This window comes from Megalops cyprinoides, chromosome 1 (assembly GCF_013368585.1).
Source record: "Megalops cyprinoides isolate fMegCyp1 chromosome 1, fMegCyp1.pri, whole genome shotgun sequence".
Lineage (NCBI taxonomy): Eukaryota > Metazoa > Chordata > Actinopteri > Elopiformes > Megalopidae > Megalops > Megalops cyprinoides.
In genome coordinates, this window is record NC_050583.1 from 27,191,888 (window position 1) to 27,211,970 (window position 20,083).

Below are 20,083 nucleotides of genomic sequence, written 5' to 3' on the forward strand. Positions count from 1 at the left end.
CCAAGTGCTTAATGGTGAAGAAGCATGATTCACAGGGTTTGTGTCGAGTAGCAAGGACATTATGCGTGTCTATCAGGAGTCTGAGGATGCTGCTCTGTTTTAATCCATAGTTATGAGAATAACTTGGGGATAAAATTAGGTAGTTTTCTGACTTGTGAAAAAATGTCAAATGACTGGATTTTTGTAATTGAAAAGAACTCGCTGCTAAGTCTGTAGCAACTGTATAGGTGCTTCCTGAATAATTTGATTAGGTTTAATGATTGAAATATCAGTGTGCATCATCTGCATGGCCTGGCCCAGACTGGTGACACAAGAACATTTGAGAGCTTCTGTAATTGCATAGGACCAGTAGTGAGAAGTGGTTTCTTTAATATTCCTCTTCTCTCTTTTTTATGCCAAGGAATTGAACAAAGTAATTGCAGAAGTCACTGCAAATCACATCTGCACACTTCTTATGAGTTACAGCTTTGCTTTATATGAGAGACAGCATTCCTATCCCTTGATTGCAGTTCTGTGTTCACATCAAACTATTTGATGAAGCCTAAAGCCGATGATGATGATGATGATTGGTTTTTTTTGTTTAACCAAAACAGAGAGCACCGATCAGAATCCCTTTATAGGATAAGTTTGTGTCACTCCTCTGACAGTATTTTGATTTACAACACCAACACCTTTCTCTCATTTTACTCACCTTTGGGTTAAATTTGACTAACCAATGAACAGCTTTGCTCTCTGTATTTAAATATATAGACAAGCGGTTGAGATATGCCACATCGTTTCAGAGTTGAAAATGTGTACTCTCTCTGACAGCTGTGTATCCTTCATAGTCATAACCATTTCATCATTAACAAACCTCTCTCTGTCTTACAGATGTTTACAGTATGAACAGGTCATACTTATAAAGACAATTTAAAACGTATTAATATTGTAACATGTTAGACATAATTTCTGTTACTGTAAAAGGTAACTGATTTACTTTTTTGTCAGAGAGCTTATAATACATGAACACAAACCGAACAGATTGCGCTGACCTTGTAGTGATTACAGCAAAAAACATCAGTTTCCTCCAGAGAAGGGCCACATAAGGTCACTTAAAGTACCTTAAATAAATCTTTGACAGCACATAAACCATTACCCTAGATATAAAAGAGCACTCAGGGCAAGTCAGGTGAAATAATAGCTTATTATTTTTATCAGCCGAGGGGAAAACAATTTCGGTGTTGGGCAATTGAGCTCCTTCTTGCCAGAGTAATAGGAGAGGCATTTCGGTCGAGTGGGGAGGAGAGTCAGGAAATCCTGTCGCGGAACACTAAATATTCCCTTGACTTAAACGTCCTTGAAGCACAACTTCTTGAATTGCTGGTAACCAAGATGGACCTATCAAGCTTCAGAAATAACCTTCTTTGAAGCCCCTCTGTGCAGTTTGACACTGCAGTCTGTGCTTACGGACTCTAAATATATTTTTGCTTGGAGGCATTACCTCTGCACTTCCTATCTGTATGAGCACAAAACAGTTGTGGAACTATTGCAAGCTGTGTTAGTATATCTTTGATCACTAAAAATGCAGGGGCAACAAAATATCTATTCATATTGTGTTTAGGGCCTACTGTAGTCCTTTTTTTTTGGGGGGGGGGTGCTATGCATTCAAATATTCTTATAATTGGCCAGCTGGTTATAATGTATCCCTGCATGTTAAAAGGTGTGTTGCACAATTGTGTGACAGTATTAAAATCTTAAAATGTATACCTGATGAAGTATTTGTTTTTGGACACACCGATGTTCAACACTTCATGCTGAGTAATAGATTCATAATGTACACAGTTATGTTGAGCAAGCCTTTTTTAACCTAAGAATGTATTAGATCATGATGAACCACTGTTGGTACAAATCAGCGCTGAAAACTAAAATTCTGTGGTGCTTGCCCTAAATGGCTACAAGTGCCCTTGAACCATATATTTATGGATGATATGCATGGTGGGGTCTGTAACATTTGCTGTTAATTGAGAGTTTGATTGATTCAGTTTGTACAAGGACAGTGAAAAACTTTCTCAAGGAAATTAGTACCTGAAGCCACAAATGCCCCCTCAAAGTGGACGAAATGATGCAGTTCATTATGCAGGAAACTACTTTTTATTTCTGATTTAGTTTGTTCCTTTACACCTGAACAAATTACATTTTACCTGCATCATGTCATCATACTCACATATATTAATCTCTAACTACTAGAAAATATTCCCCTGTTCAATGCATTTTTAAAAAATATAACTAAATGAATGAATTAAAATTTATTAAATTATCATGTACTACAATTGTTGCTACTACAACTACAACCAAAACAACAGATACTGCTGCATATAATAATAATAATAATAATAATAATAATAATAATAATAACAATAATAGCTTGACAGGTGTTTCTTTGTCACCTTGACAAGTAGGGCTTGACATAAAACTCTACCTCTAAACTGAAATTCTTTTTTGAATTGTTATATATGACCACTTCAAAGAATAGCCACTTCAAAAACATAAAACCTCTTTGGCAGAGAGCTGCTACAGCACCAGCTTTGCTCCTCAGATGCTAAATGTCTTGTACGGGCAGGCTGCCAAGCCAAGTCCTCCGGCCTGTCACTCAGATGGACAGAAATGGCCCTGGAACCTGACAGCTCTGATGTCTGCCTGTCAGAATGACAGCAGACACTGCCTCTTGCTGGCTGATACTGGGGAAGATAAGCTGAGAACTGGTGGAAATCAAATCATAAGGTTGATGGTGTGAAGAAGTGTGAGTCTTTGAGTCCCTGAACTTTTGCTTCTTTTTGGTCTCTCTAAAAAGTTGTTCATTTGAAATCCAGTTTTTTTGTCAGTCATAATCTGTTGTTTTGAAGTTCCACCTTTGACCAACAGTGTAAACTGATTCATTCATTTTCAGATCTATAGCAAAAGTAAGCGCTTGTTGATGCCACAACATGAAACTATAAACAGGAAAGGTATCATCAGAGTAGAGTCTGCAATTTGTTGTGGCCCCTACATGCTTTTTACTACAATTTTACATTCTATATGGGATTTGTTGGATATATCCTGGAAAATATTACAATATTTATTGCCATTTATTGTGTGCTTATTGCATATTTTCAGATAATATATTATAGTGTAACATTTTCACTGAGGGTATTATTTTAGCAATTTGAGATTTTGTTCAGCTACTATGCACAGGATCTATTTAACAGACAGTGGCTGCTGCAGAATAGGAATCAGACAGGAGATCTGATGATTAAAGCCGACCGTCTTTCAACACAGAGGAGAACAGATGTCTTGTATTTAAGAACTTGGTTTTCAGTCCTTCTGCACATTCCTGTCTTGGAATATGGTGAATGTTTAATAAGGCCACCTTTCTGAATATAATAAATGATTAAGACTCGTGACATACCAAAAATGTCTGAGTCATTGGAGAGTAATGACTCATAACGGCCAGGGGCCCATCTCTATGCAGGCCTATTAACTTCTTATTCATCATCATCTTTTACAGAAAGTACTTCTGTAAAGATGATGGAATGGGGACATAATTCTTACTCTGCCTCTGCAGCCTACTGGTCTGGGCCTAATAATAAGTCCCACTCACTTTTTCTGCGAAGGAAAGTCTAAAGGGTAACCCCTCTTTTTTGCACAAAACCACACAGTAGTCACACCTTAATTGCATGGCAGGGGCAGGCTGGATATGAAACATTTTTTGAAGGAAGATGTGAAGAGAATTTTAAGGACAAACAAGTTCTCAGGAATAAGAAACCTCTTGAGTTACATGTTAGTGCTTTCAGCCATGTCCTTATTTGACTTAGTCTTAAAATTCAGCATCAAATACCATTAAAAAGGACCACCAACAGAGACCCTCGCAATTAGTTTCATTTCCGGGACATAATTTTTATGACATATTGCAGTGCTTATTCATTCATGAAGTAGTTTATGCCCACTCAGTAAAAAGAAAATCTTTACAATTTTGAGGTGTCATAAAGCACAGCTAAATATTCCTTTATAGTGCTATTCCCTCAACTGAATTCCACAGTGCACTCGACTGGATGTTAACAACACCCTCCAGCAATTTTTAATTCCAAATTATTTCACAGACCATTCATAGTGTGATGGTTTTTCTCCCCAGCACATAATAAGAGACCATGCGAAAGGAATGTGAATCAGGAAATCAAGTTATTCTCAGTGGAGGAAAAAGCCTGGTTGCCGGAACAGCCGTTACCATTAAAAAAAGGATACCCATCATAAAGCAGTTCCTGAAATGATAGTATAGGATATAAAACAACCACTGAGGAGGTTTTAATATCACAAAAGATTCTTACATTTAGATTTATCTTTCTATGTATTGACATATCCACCATCCAACTTCTTTTGGGTTTATGGCCATGTTCTTTAAGTAAACTGGGAAAAATATTACCTTTTCTTACACCTATTCTAAAATAAAATTCTCCAGGGTGGACATATCAACAGTTTACTGCACTGATGTGTACCACAGAATTCCTAGCTTTATGTACTGAGATTGAGGTATTTGATGAGTGGTGAGTGTGTCATGGTTTTGGTACAGAAAATAGTTCATTCCCCATTTTATGTAGCAGGTGTTGGTTATCTTGTGGTATGAAGTGACCCTTCAAGAGCACTTCACATTTAAACAATACAAGAAAGCTGTTTTCAATGTAACATGCTATTTCACAAACCAATGTAATAAGAAATACAGTCTCTATCATTCTGTTATTTACTATGTCAGTACCAGATGCCTTGTAGTCAAGATGCAATCAACCTTTCCCAGCCTTTTTCTCTATCTCATCTCCATCACTTATTTCAGTGGCACACGCAAACACTGTGAGGACATAAGGCATCTCAGCAGCAGTCTGTTTGCTCGCTGTTATGACACTACTCAAGTCTAACAGGTAACATTTGTTTTTTTTTGTCTTTTTCAAATAATAATTGTCTAAGTATATTACAGGACCGGGAAATTTGCTTCTGATTTAGCTAATAACATAGCCAACATAAGCAGATCAGTGATATTGTTGTCAGCCAGTGTCCATTTTAGTACATGTACAACACATACATGTACAACATGTACTCAAACACACAAAAGCTACCAACAGTTGCCATGAAAGATGCTCTACTTTTCCAGGTAGCTATAGCTAGGGATTATGGCTAACATATAGATTGCATTGGGACAACATAAAAAGGTCTATTTACCATGCCTGCTTACATGGATGAGGCACACTTAGGTATCTCTATCTCTACAGCAGCAAATATATTTTTATTGCCATTTTCATCAAGAGCAATCACAGTTCTTGCAATCATCACACTATTTTAGGGAGAAAGGCAATTTTTAGTCTTTAAATGATTACTCCTCCTTTCTGTAACAATTTGAAATAATTAAATCCTTGCTTTATACCTGCAGGAGTTAAGCATTCTGTCGTCCGGTTCATGCAATTAGTAAGACCCTCTACATAGCATTTATGAGTGACTAAAAAAAGACAGTAAAATCAGCATGGTCAGGTAATTCTGCCTTTTCAGGACTGTTCGGAAACATATATCAAAATGTAGAACCTATGATATAGCATCAAAATAGCCTAATGGTATATAAATGGCCTTTTATATCTTCATTTTATCTTCATTAACTTCCTTTTATATCATTTCATTCATGATGTAAAATGGGTGTTCTTCTGTTTGAAGAATAATGATTTGTCAGATATTGGACAAGACGGGCTTCCTTCATTCAGAGGGAAGACAAGTGAAATTATAGTTCAATTTGTGACATCACATTTGAAGGCAAGTATTCATTGAAATATGAGAAGGAATTAGCATTTGTAGTTAGTACATATTTTGATGAGATTTTTAAAATTTTTGAAGCCAATATACAGTCTAGTATGTTAAGCAGCGGATCTCTCTTTTTATAGTTTAGCCATTGGGGAAAATCCCTGGCACCTGGCTAAATACATCAATAAACACAACTGAAAAGTTAATGAAAACGTAAAACACTACTTAGTGTTACTGGAAATTTTTCTTCATTTACATCGGCCTTTGCAAACAGGAAATAGCTATGTATGATTTAAGTTTGATGAGCATTTCAGATGTCTTTCAGGACTCTCTGTTTTGGTTATCCTTCACTAGTGTCTTTTCAACAATACCTTCACCACTTCTCTTGAAACCCAGGCAGTTTTAGATGCATTGCTTCTTGTTCTGTCTTTTTGTGTGTGTGTGTGTCTAGAGTGACACCTCTGAACGAATGTGCGGTCCATCAGGAGCAGCGCCCTGCTCTAGGTGTATTCGCGTCCTGCATCAAGACACTGTCGGGAGTAGGGTGACAGCCAGAGAGGGTTGGCCAGTTTCAGAAAGGGCTGGGAAGAACAGGCTCCTGTGACAGTTCCACTAAAGAGAGGTGACTAAAGAGTGGCCGCATCGAAGCGCTGGGCTGCTGTGCGATTTGACAGCTGACACACTCTGCTGAGCACAGCTCCGGGGATAACAGGCCATCACTGTGCCAGGGGCGAGGGGGAGAGAGTACTTTATCCGAGCACAGCAAGATTAGCCCCTGCCGGGCCCTCTCTGGCTTGGCTAGCCCTTCCAGCTCTGCTGTTGGCATATGCTGTCTTCAAGAGCACGTCCCAGGGTTTCTGGGGGCCATCGCTCTTGGAGGGCTGGGAGATGACAGCTTGGGGAAATGCAAGGCAGGAGCCATGCAACATTTCCAAACTAGCATTTGTGTTTTTAAACTCCATTCAGCAATCCTTACCTTTTCTGTATGGAGCACAAATTTGAAATTCCAAATGATTGATTTCAATATAGACATGGTCCATTGGGTTGTGTTGCATAAGTGTGCTCTTTCCTTTCTCTTTAAGTCCCACTGTACCATCAGACATAAGTGAAGGCCTTCTTATGTTAGAACGCAAAGCCAGAGACCAGGTTTGTTGACTCCCTTGGGTGTGTTTCAGAGCAAGAGGGAAAGAGAGAGAGAGAGAGAGAAAGAGAGAGAGAGAGAGAGAGAGAGAGAGAGAGACAGACAGACAATGCTTACTCTAGAAATCTAGTGGACTTTGCATATTTGTTATGCACCTTTGAGCTTTGTGCATTTGTTATTGTATTAGGGAAAGCTTCATTGCCCTCAGCTGCTGTTCTACCAGCCATAGTGTTCCCCTCAACACAGAGCCTAATTAATAAATGTGTTGGTAACAATGCAAATTCATCTCTAGATTGAATTGTTTAATTTGGTAGGATCATGCTCAGTGACACTTTCAGTAACCTCTAAAATACAATTTTGCTTTACTTCAAATTAACTTCAAATGAAGGGTCAATTAACTTCAAATGATTAAATGAGAGCAGTGTAAACCACACGGAATCCATACACATGCAGTGCTTACAATATGGACAGTATACAGTGTAGATTCTCTGAGAAGCACATATTTTTCTGCCTCTCCATAATGTATTAGTCCATTGCAAGGAACAGCAATGAATACTGCCATCTGTAATGGGAGCTGCCAAAAACAATTAAAACACACAGACACCATGCCTGAGACATCAGTCTCAATTGGCAGTTTGTTTTGAGACAGACTGCAATAATGGGTCATTATGAGGCATTGAATATAATATTATAATGCTACCTGTGGAGGTTTACCAGAGCCATAATTCATATCACCTGACAGCTTTGAGGATGTTCTTTGCCTCTCTATCTGTGCTGCTCTGTGTGTGTGCCTGGCATAGGCAGCAACACGTCTGTGACTCAGGGTTTGTTAATGTTGGATGAATGCTGCTTTTATGTTCGATGGATATTTGTCATGCTTCCATGTTTCAATTTTCTCACTTATTTCTGACTGAAAGAAATATGAGTGTGATAAATGTTTTCTTTTTACATAGAATCTTGTGAAAGAAAAAGAATTGGGTCTCAAACATTTCAGTATGAACATACTGACTGTATGAAGACTGTAAGCTGAAGTGTTTGCGATTTGGCTGTTGGAAGGTTGAAAGCTAAAGTGCATGGGACCTTTCATTATGTGAGGAAAAAATCTTCTCGGTACACCCCCACACTATCAGTTTGACTGCAGTTCTGTTTGTATCAAAACAATTCAAGACCTAGAGAGGGCTGGATTCAGATACTGTGGAGCTGAATTCAGTGCATTTTGTGAATGTGGTACACCAAACAATTTGTGCAAAATCAAAGCAAATGCAATCAGGTTTAGCTGGAAGTGAATTTCTCAAAAAGGGCACAAAGCTGTGGAAATTACATGACGTAGCATATTTGTTAGCACTTTATCCCCTTGATGGTCTCCAGATGGTTTTGATGTTACTAGTCATACTTTGTCATACTTGTTGAATCTCCAGAAAACTTCCACTGTAGTAACACAACGCAAGAGAAATGAGCACACTTAAAATGTTTTAATATGAAACCAATTGAACACTGTCAGCATTGTTTCATTTTGACCTTATTGAAAGAAACATCTACATTTTTAATTTTCTAATTTTTCAACATTTCAACAGCACATTTCAGTTAATTTCTATTCTATGTCAGCCATTAAAACATTTACATATGGATTTAAAGTATCTGCATCAAAAGTAGAATATTTGCATCTTTACCTACCTGTACCAATTTAGAGTCCTTCAGCTCACCTGTGAATGTATTCTTATTACATGACAATAGGTTTTTTCTTGTCATTGACCTTCTTCAGTAGAAAAATCACTGCTCTTTACACTTCTCATACATCATGGGTTATTTTTTGCTTTTTGTCAGGCAAGCTTTCAATGAATGACTCAGACCGAAGTCCTCAGCCAGGTGGTTGTGCTGCAAAAGCCAACAGGATCAGATACGTACTATATATGTACTTTTTTTTTCAAAATATGATTGATTTCAGAAGTTCAAAGTTGAGAATCATTAATCTTATTTTTTATTAAAGAAAAGCTGAATGCATTAAATAATGCATTGCCTGAAGAAAAAGGATGAGTGTGGAACGAATATCTTCTAAATCCAGCTGAACCTCTTCATTAAAAACAAACGAGACAAAAGGGCCAATTCTATCAAAGATTCTCATTAAAGAGGTTCATTAGAGGCAGTAAATCACTTCAAGGGACAATTCTGACTATTGATCCTGCCAGTGTTCCAGAATCCAAGTAGACTTTACTAACATGCAGACTGTTCCATATTTATCCTGGCTTCTGTCTGCTTAGCAATCTATACATAGTTTTACAAGAGCATAGATTGCTGTATTTGAGCTCGGTAAACAATAAACAATCTTAAAGCAAATCTGTTTAATCCCACCAATAAACAAGTGCAGCATTAATTTTTTTTCATAATGCAAGTGATTCATTTTGGATGGTTTTGGTCACTATGATGTGTTCTCTGGTCACACTGCAGAGTAATCTGATACATCCTTAGCACAGGGTCAGTCACACTTGGGTATCCTTTTAGAGAGCTTTGATGGGGAAGCTGTCATACCTGTAAACTTTGCTCTAGCATAGATCACTGGAACTGATCACCTAGCACATTAGTGGCCATATAAACACACACACCACTGGTGGATTTGAAAGGTTTTATTTTTGATGGGATACTATTTATTTATGTCGCTATGATAAATGGATGAAAAATGCCAGCCATATAACTGCCTTATTTCCTCTGCCCTGATTATTTCACTGTAACTGATTTTAAAACATCAAGTCAGTTACAGGATTTTTAGCATGCAACTTTATTTTGAAGTACAAAGTTACAACACCTGTTTTGTAGAAAGCCTCATTGGCAAATATGCTGTGAACTTGGCTGTGAATAAAAACTTTAAAAACTAAAAACTATACTTTCAAATAGTTTCAAACTACAGCTTTCATTTGCAGTGATCATCCTGACTCAGTTCAAGTCATATCCTCCAGTATTAATAAGTACCAACTTAGTTGATGGAAATCTACAGTAATGACCCTAGAGGGTGATTATGTAGAAAATGGGTTACTAACATTATAGATGAAGAATGTTTTTCTTCTCCGTGTTCTAAATGGCATTATTGATGTTGGTTATTATGGAGATTGTATATAACTGCAAGCTTTCAACCAGGAAAACATATATGTAAATGCATAATTAATTTAACCAAGGCTGTTGTTTCTTTTTTAAAGACAGTGTATCATGTTTGCAATTATAACACAGGCATCATTAAATGACATTAAATTGTCCAGAGTTCCTATTTTTGTCTTTCAAATGCCTAATGGTAACTGCTGTAAAGACAGCTGTTCTTGGTCACTCCACCTTGGAGAAAGAAACAGCTACTTGAAGCTGTACAGCAGGATTACAAGTTGCCAAGGGCAATCGTATCCTTTACACTGAGACATAATGCTATTTTGGGATCTGGCTATTTTTTACTCTATTGAACAAATGAGTCTCAGTTGACCCTTTGGAGTTCACCTTTTACTGTATATTTCCCGCTGTGTTATTTCTCTTTTCAGCTTCTGTGTTTCATCTGGTCTTCAGGAAGCAAAGCCAATCTTATCCTTCACAGACTGGGCATGGCGTCAGCATGGACACAGGGGTCAATAGCTAAATGATTTTCAGATTCAACTTATTGGAAAACTGTAATGTAATAGGGATTATGATGCCACGGTGGCATATTCCTCCGTTATAATGGCACCCCATTGTACAAATGACAATGACTATTGACTCCAGAGATCTGTCATTATCTTCTATCACCAGGAAGCAAAACTATTATCTCTCACATAAACAAACTGTGCTTTGCTGTTCTCTGTTCAAAGAGCCCTGTATCAAAGGAAAATATAAGACCCCTGACTGTAAAATAGACAGGCAAAATGTCAAGTTCTCACAAATCTCACAAGTGCTTCTTGTTGTACACTAAAAGCTATCATAATTAATCAAATGAAGGGAGTGAAACTTGAATCCACCTCTTTTTAAGCCAGACTCTTTGTTTAACTAATCAGTTATATCTAAATAATGTCAGTTGTTTGAAAGGTTAATGATTGTATGATGGGCACTCTTATCTAAAATATTTGCAGCTGTGTCATCCATTGCTCATTTTCCAGTGCCGTGTCTTTTTATATTATAAGTGAGGTGGTTATTTTTGGGCATAAATGAAAAGCATTTTGCATAAGACTCTTACTCAGGAAGAGCCCTTGGCAAAAGGCTGGGGTCTCTCTGTGGGGTTTCACTGTGGGGAATAGTTCAGTGGGAAACCATGTCTTTGTGTTATTCATTTGATTAGAATGACGGAAAATGAATCAGTTGATTCTACAGCGTTTTACTCTTCCAATAATGTTTTGCATAATAATGCATATTGAAAATCTCTATAACTAATTTCCTCACACTTTTTAAGGATGAATAATTAGTGACACCTTACACCTCCCTGTTTGCAGAGCTTAGGCAGTACATTCACAAATGTTTACAAATGTCATTCAACTTTACAAACGAATAATTATACAAGGAAACATTGGTAAATTAAAATGTATAATATTTTCTACATCCAGCACGTGCTATTGTCATTGATTCAGCCCATTTAGAGAATGTTTTTAAAAAGCATTATTGTCTTTATTAATGTTACAGCAGTGCTCTATATTGAAACTTAAAGCTTTTGGATTTTCTGACACAATGGCATGTTCAATGCTTTGTGGAGACTGATGCCTTGACAACATATTTGAATCATTAAAACTGTCAGTTCAGAATCAATACAGTTAACCCATGAAAATACTATCATTTACTCAGTGTTAAATTTACAAGGAATGTCTGCAGGGTAGAATACTGGGTACAGTTACCTTTCAGGTATGCCATTAGAATATTAACATTTATCTGTTTGTTTTCAGTATACAGTTACTGAGGATCATGGGAAACATGAGCCAATCGGAGGCATTCGAAGGGCATTCTCACCCTCTCCCAGAAAAGTGGGTTGAAAAACAAATTCTACAGCACACATATACTGGGAGGGAAGTACTTTGTAGTACTTGGCCTTTTGCTGCAACAGAGCACTGGCCCACAAACGAGAAAAGAAAATGCCCAAAACATGATCTATCTGCAAATCTTGATTTTTGAACAAAATGATTTACTGTCTTTCAGTGAACTCATTGCTTGTAAAGTATTGCATGATTCTTTGTTGAACATTTACTAGTAAGGATCTGTAGTTCTGTATGCTCACGTAAAAATGCCTATGAGGCCTATGCCTATGAGCCTCCCAGGAAGTGGAAGGAAAGGACTTAGAAAAACATAAATAATAAAACAGGAATAATAAAGCTAGATGAGCTTTTTGTGCATCATACAGTTGCAAGATTGTTTACTGTAGATATTTTGTGTTCTGACAATGAGAGGAAAATGGTAACCAGTTCAGCTTTAGCTCTATACAAAGGCAGGTGTCTCTAGAGAGTCTTTAGTTTCTACTCAAGTGGCCAGAAATAGATCTGGTACATCTGAGGCCATCCACATACTCTGCCTGGAGGACAAAAGCACTCAGTGAATCAGTTCTCCTATGTAACCATCCTGGATGGCCTGCTCAGAAACCTGGGAATCACTCAGATGTCAGACAGTTGCACAAAGTGTATTGCTGCCAAATGGTCTTTCTTAAGGCCCTGTGTAACAAAGATTATAAAGATTTATGTTTTCTTAGTTTTTTTATAGGTCAAATACATAGATATATAATTCAAAATCCCAATACAAGTGGATCGTATTTTTCTCTTTTTCTTTAAAAATGATCAATGGAGCTGCTTTCCAGGGTCCTCTTGCTGTTGGATGTTGAACATATTCAAGCTGATGCTTGGCCCTGCACTGCTAATTAAAATGTAATCAATCTGAGATTGTGTTCATTAGGAATCAACAGATTAGCTTCTAATTTCTCACTCTGTTTTTCTTATACCCTGGGAGGAGAAATCGATAGATTTGAGTCACATAATTCACTCTCCTCCAAGGAAGAGACTGGGGGAGCGAAGAATCCAAGACAACCGTTAGCTTAATTGCGTTTTACACTAATAGACAAATGCATCCATCAATAGCTCTGCAACCAATGGCAAAACAAAGTGATTAAACATTCATTTTCACCTTTTTCCTTTAACACTTCTGACAAACAATCTCTCCTCTCTAGCTTTCAAGTGTACTTGCTTGTTTCAGATCACTGGAAACAAACAGCTTTGCAATTAGACATCTGTTGAAATAATTATGCGTGGCAGCAGGAGTGATTAGACATACTGTCAACTACGTAACTAAACAAAAACACACAAACATATTTTGTAGTTCAGTTCTGGCACTGTATTTAATCCCTGTCACCTGCAGGGCTTACATTATGTGAATTATGTGAATACCTAGTGCAGAGAGAGAAGAGCAAACTGCTTTAAGATGGCCAGATAAATGGGGGCAGAAGAAACACAGCTCACATATATTAACAAAGTGTAATATTTAATACTGGTAATCCTGCTTATCTGGGAAGGATGTTATCCCTCACAGCATATTTGTATGAAATTTAGTTGCTGTGTGGGTGCCATTTCACTTATGAGAGTGGAAAATGAACATGGTTGGATTGAGGATTCAAAACCAGACTAATATTCCAAAGCACAGGCCATGCTGCCTCAGTGAAGAACTTCTGCAGAGAGTGAGGCAGGAGTCTGCCAGGGGTCTGTCTCCTCAGAGGCCCATCTCAGCTGATATTATAGTCCTTACCTGCTGAGAGACTGCTGTTTATAGTTGTGTAACACAGAAAAAACAAGGAAATTAAACTGTCTGCAGAGAGAGGGTTTATCTGAAGACATTGAAGCAGAAGTCCAATTTGCGTGTTGGTAATTACCTACCTACATGGTAACATTCATCTTGAGAAAAAGTACAGATCATCAGTGTGAGTGCAACCCAAAATGCACATGCACATGCAGTTGTAATAATAATACTATTTAAATTCAAAGCACTTACCTACAAGGAAAACATTGCTTGGTAAGGAAGAAGAGATAAAAAAAATAGAACATAAAAGAGCACATACAGGAATGCCTTAGCATTCGTGGGGTATGCTCTGGAGATCCCACACAAATTGAGAAATATGTGAATACTGTATTATACCAGCGGTAGGGACTTATATGGATATTACAGGTTTTGTAACTGATAAAAAATAGTTGTGGTGTTGGAATCCTGATAAAATTCTTAAACACTGACTAATCATGCATTACCTGCCTTTTGTCCCCAGGTTGCCATGGTAAAAGCAGCTCCATTGACCTAACTGGTTACATTAGACAGAAGTATTATGACAAATAAAAGAAAAACAAAGACAAAAATGTGTTGCATTTAGATTCTCTAAAAAGATATTGGTTTGATGGCAGCAATGCTTGTGTTATCCTCTAGAATTGTCATATGAATATGATTTCAAGGAATTTTCCTAAAAGTAATTGTTACTTGTAAATAGACATTATATAAAATGTTCTAACCTGTAATTAGTAAGCAGGTGCATCACATAAGTTTCTTTAATACTAATACGTTTTGTGGTGGGTTTTGTTTTGCATGTAAATGCATAGGGAGTCCATGTGCAATCTGATAAAGTTCAAGTAAGATTATTTCTGTAATTATGGAAATACCTCATACTACACATTGCATTATGATGACCGCTGTCTTCACAACAGGATGATTAAAGCTGTAGAGAAATGATTACATGGCTTTGGCTGCAAAGTCTGTCCCATCTGGAACACTTAATGCTGACATGATTCTCAACGTGATTGACTCAAAAACCCAAAATAGTGGTTTGTTTACAGTGCTAGCAATGTATCCAGGTATTAGGCTGAATTGGAAAATTCACCAGTAATTCTCTGACTTACACAAGTATGACACATTTGAAGTAATGTTTTGCACTTATGTTTTATTCCCCAGTGTTTTGGATCTTGTGTGGAAGTCTCACAAATCATACCAATCAAAAAAGAGTATGAAATGAGAACTCCTGTAGGAATAGACTTTTCATGCATTCTTCCTTTTGTACACTCTGGTTTTAGAATCAGAAATTGCATAGTAGGCTCATCTCCTCATGAAAACTTTTGTAATTGTGCAGGAGCACTGGGGATAGTGAATGCAATCCTCATACCATGCACTTACTGTTTTTTACACTATGAGTTCCACAGTGTGCCATAATGAAGCAAAAGCAATTAGAGGATAAGCATCTCTTTGCTGACATCATCTGAGTGACTCATAGATGCCTGATGAGTCATTTGCTGACCCTGTCAGAAATTCACCTCTACCCTGGCAGAACAAAGCTAATTTGTTTCACCTCTATGGGCTCCCAGTTATTGTCAGCTGATGACATGGATGGGCTCCCGATGTAGGGCTCAGCCTGCACTAAGAATGAATGCCTTTGCTGACTGAGCCACCTGGGAGCCCCAGAGCTGACATTTTTACTTCTTTCATGAAATTGATTTTTTATCATAAGAGAAATACCGACAGTATTTTCCTTGCATTAGAGTAGTTTTTGTTCCTGAAGCATAATTATAATTAATAATTTACTGTGCTGACATTTATGCACACTTACTAAGGGCAAAACAGCATGAATTTTTTGTACTTTCATATGTCTTTGTCTTAACAGACTAATGCTGTTTCCAAGAAAGATGGCAGAGTCAAATATTTACAGTTGTAGATTGTTGTGTGCTATTACTCCAGTTCTTAGTCTATGATAAATTGATCATAAATATGTCAATAAGTTTGATGATTGATGCATATCTTCACTCAAATTATCTAACCAGTGAAGTAATCCTTGATTTTTCACAGGGAAAAATTGGACTATGTTTTAGTCCAATTTAAGGCTTCAAAAGTTATGAATACATTCCAGACTTCTCATCCGGAAGTTACCTTAGCATCTCTCCAACATAAAGCATTCCAGACCATACAGAGATGTATCTAAAAAGTGCTGTCCTATATCATGATTCCTTTGGATCCTCAGTCTTCATCCAGTCACTCCAGCTTCCATTAATGTGTAATTGCCCTGGTTCCATTGGCTCCCTCTACATAAATATACAAGAATATTATGTCACCTCTATCTGAAATTAACTTTAAAGAGGATGAATGAGATTATTATAAGTGATACACTCATCACTTGTTGGTGATATTGCTATTTGAACACTTGGGCTGACCTTTGTTTTGGTGCACAATACAGTATCAGTCTATGAAGGAGATAATTCAGATGCATTTTATTCATTAAAACCGCCTGTAAATATCAACATTATTTATAGCATTCAGGGTAACTGTATTACTGATGTGTCCATTTCTTTCTTGCAGTAATGAGAAGTTAATTTCAGGAAATGAGAAGGTAACATCATTCAATGGCTATGATTGGGGGACATGTGTGGAGTGACAGGCATTGAGTGAATGAATGGAATGATGATTTTTCTGTGTCATGGTGAAATCTACCATATGTGCAAACAGGAAGTTAGAGGCTTCATTTTTATTCCTGGGCTGTACAGGGGCTGTCGTCCAGCTGGGCTGGCATTTGTTGAGGGACTTAAGGTCACGGTGATGGACACTGAGTTCTCAGTTCACTAGGTTTTTACTTTCTTGGGGATAGGTAACATTTATTTAGGTGGTAGATCCAGCAGAAGATTGCAAGAAGACTTTTTCACAGACAGTTCTGAACAGGCATACATTTCAACAATGTAAATTGTTATGACATGGCTCATCAGAGTATGTTTATGCTTTAAAAGGTGACCCGTTGAATTCAAATTCAGAAGAGTTATCAAAAGACATTTACTTGAATGAGATTGATAATGTCTCTTTTAATTTCAACATCAATGAAATCACAGTCAGGGATGTTGTAACAGATAGTTATTCTAATTTGAATGTTGATTTGTTCAGAGGTGGAAAACCCCAGCTTCAGAGAGTAAAAGTCCTACCATGTATTTGTTCTAGCCATTCACGAAACAAGGTGATTTCACTAATCAGCTCCTCTACCTGGCTGAAGAGTTGTGCTAATTAAATTCAGCTGGTGTAGTGCATGGGTGGAACAAATACGTGGCAGGACTTTTACTTTCTGAAGCTGGGGTTTTCCACCTCTGGATTTGTTGGGGTTAAATTTACAATGCTATGAAACCTTTTGTGATTTAAAGGTATGCACTGCACACTGCTAAATCAGTAGCTTTATGAGCAGGTGTAATCGGATATTCAGTAAGTGTTTAGTTAAATTAATCAGGTAATAACAGGAGAGCATATCAAAATAACTGAAATAGTGTCTTGTATTTTTCACCTCATTGGAGATTCAAACATTTTTGCACTTGCAGAACTGAAGGGTGTTGCTTTCACAGCCTCTATGTGACTGGTGCTTTCCAAATTATCACCTCTCGGTTCTGTGATTATGTGTCTGCTGTTGTTTGTTTGTTGAAACAAATTTCGGTAGTAATAATGCAGCTTGTAATTTATTATTCTGAGATGCTGATGCTACTTTCCTCCATTAGGCTTGTTCATTTATCATCTCTTAAATGAACACTCTTTCTTGCCTGTTGAGACATGGGCTTTATGCACATGACCGGTCAGAGATTAATGCATTTAAGGGAGCTCTGACAGGAATCTGCAAGTAACCCAGTAGTGGTTAATGGAGCTCCGAGATAGATATTCCTATTGCGCATTCTTCATATCATCAATGTATTGATAATTAAATGAAAGCAAAATTACAAATAAAGGCAGCATTGTTTGATTTTGGTATTACTATGGCAGCATTACCAACAAAGCTGCATTCTTCAGTCTTCTTAACATTTAAAGGTGAGACAATCTCATGATCTCAAAAGAATTACTGCCGTTCCTGTTCTCTTCCAACATATCTCTGTCATCCAAAGTCATCTGTCACTCTAGGAACGTAAGATCTCACTCTCACTGTTGTGAGGCAGTTCATTTCTAAAGTATCCATTCTAATACAAGACATTCACATCCATAAGCCATGTCTGGCACTGTTTGCCTGTAAGTGAAATATGACATCAAGAGAAAACAAAGGTGGCATTCAGAAGTTTCTTTTTAAATCATAGATCAAGTTGTCCTGGACTGATCTCCTTGTGCAGGATACTCTGAAGGTTGGCTACATATTCCTCCACAAGGCAAAGATTTTTAATCTGCAGGCAAGACATTAGCCAGCCAAATGGTAGGAAGTTGTAATTGCTTATCTTTCTTGCACCATTTTATTCTCCCTGATAAATTGTCCTGTGTTTGTAATGTACAGTGACCTGAACTGCTTATAAAATGGATCAAATGCTCCATTAGGTGCTCTGCAGAAATAACTCGATTTGCATGGAAAGATAATGGATCTGTAAAAAATAAATAAATAAATAAAAAGAGTTATTGGACACAAGGCAATTTTGGAATGAATTTTGTCACTTGCTCTGCCTTGTAGTCTCTGGTAGAGGATACTTTAAGACCTCAGTTATTGAATATCCTGTTTTCTTTTGTGATTATATGAAGAAACTTGTAATCCTTACTTATAATTGTAGTATTTGTTCTATGCTATGGTTTGTGTCTGTGTGAAATTTAAACAGGGTGACTTGTAATTAGTGGTTAGGGCAATATTATATTATTATATTTATTATTATTGTTATTATTATTATTTCTGTGTCATATCAAATCATATTTCTTTGTCAGCAGATGGCCGAGTCTGATTTCTTTTGAAACCGTGAAAGGGGGAATAGTACCAGAACATTAAATTTTCAAGAGCGCATAAAACACCATAGCATTCATAATACTTAGTTAAATACTGATAGAAAGTCTTTGCATTGCATTTCATCAGCAGCTTTACACTTCCAAGTCAAAAGGAAAAAAAAAATATGGCTGAGGACTCCATGAGAATTAAAGCAATGATGCATAATGCGTGGAAAGTGTGCTTCTGCAGTGAACATTGATATTCTGGTTTATCACTCAACAGAAAAATATAAGCAGAGGCATGACATCTACAAGGGAATTGCAGTGGTATTTGCACATTCCTAATTAGACAGAAATCTAAACCAGGTGAGGTGACCTTTTCCAAAATAATCACATCTTACTTGTTGTTAAGAGGTGCTGGCTGATTTCCCCAAAGCCCTGAAATAACACACCGCATATTGACACTCAGAGGGTCCTTAAAGGGAAACTCAGCCTTGCTTTGTCTTCTTGTTATATATCGTAATGTATAGGTTATGTTGGATACCTCATCTGAAAACAAGTGCCTTAGTTATATAGAAATAATCATACTGTTGCATGCAATTATTTTACAGTTGTTGTAAGGAGATAAGTACTGTATTATGGTGAATGACAAGTGTATCAGTTAGATACATTTCTTTAGGATACCTTGACAGTTATGATAAGCGAATATTTTCTATCGTGTCTTCTATTGACACCCTGGTTAAGCAAGAAGGGAAATTTCTTTTTAGGGCTGACAGCTCAAATGATCGCAAGTGATGATTTCATACCTGTTGTGTGCGAAGTCCAAAAGGAAAAGTTAATTAGAAATAAGAGGTGTGTTTAATAAGAGCGACTCCAGTGTATTTCCCTATTTTCCCCCTCTATTGTCTGAGTTCAAGCGAACAGTCAGATTGACACAAATCTTTGGATAGGCTGGAACAGTGACAGGCTCATGTTGATTTGTGAGGGCAGATAAAAGGAGTGTCATTGGAAAGCGCTGCCTCATAGACATACTGCTTAGATGTACATGTTGAGCTCCAGTCAAATTGGCAGATCAATACAATAAGTGAGCTCTTAAACTCCCAATAATCTTTCCTAAAGCTGTCAAAGGGTTCTTGGTTTGTTGTCTTTATTACTTAGCTTTGACATTTTATATATTGAGGTAAGCAATCCCAAAGTTAGGTGTGTGTGTTATGGGTTAGGTATGTATGTAATAACCTAGGTATCCCTAGGTTAAGTATATACCATTAGGTATGTATGCTATATGCTATCATGTATTCCAGCAAGACAGTGAAATTTGAACCACTATACTGTTAGATCCACAAACTGAATCCATTTATGACAATTTTTGTAAAGCGCCACTGTGTCATCCTGCCTTTGTGATATGTACTCTGCCATGCTTCTGGAATGGAAAATGAAAAATGGCAGTGTGGGAGTGAAATAACTGAATAGTGCTATTTGTGAAAGACTGTGCAGTACTGTGTCTGAAAGGGAGACTGAAGAGAG